This window comes from Haliaeetus leucocephalus, unplaced genomic scaffold, assembly GCF_000737465.1.
Source record: "Haliaeetus leucocephalus isolate CR32 unplaced genomic scaffold, Haliaeetus_leucocephalus-4.0 Scaffold0, whole genome shotgun sequence".
Taxonomy (NCBI): Eukaryota; Metazoa; Chordata; class Aves; order Accipitriformes; family Accipitridae; genus Haliaeetus; species Haliaeetus leucocephalus.
Window position 1 is genome coordinate 10120106 of NW_010972436.1, and position 531 is coordinate 10120636.

A 531-nucleotide genomic window follows, 5' to 3' on the forward strand; every position below is an offset into this window, starting at 1 on the left:
CTGTCACTACTTTATGTATGCCAAAATGTGCAAAGCCTTTACCAAAATGCTGCACCCATCTTAGTTACAAAATTATTTTGATTGTAAGCTCGCGTTTCAGCTGGCCATAACCATAGAGAAAAATAACGTGGTTTGATACGCGTGACCCCGGGGCGGGGTGTGTGGGGGGGAATACCTTGCGATACACGTTATCGAAGGTAGATATTTCAGAAGCAAAATAACCGACGGGGAAAGAAAGCGACAAGACTCTATTTCTGATGTTTTCAGTTAGCGGGCAGCAGGTCTGCAGGAACGCATCGCTCGAAATTTGCGGACTCTCAAGCTTCCCACCGATAGATGCAGTTTAAGGCTGTATTGAGATAAAGGGACTATGGGGATTTGACGAGATATAAGCCCTTTCACGATGGGGGGGGGTGTTTGGGTTTTTTTTTTAAAGAAATAAAAAGCCCTGGCATTCCGCCACCCGCGCGCAAAATACGCGGGGGGGGAGGCGGGAGGAGGCGCCGTTCGCCGAGGGCTTCGCCGAGGGCT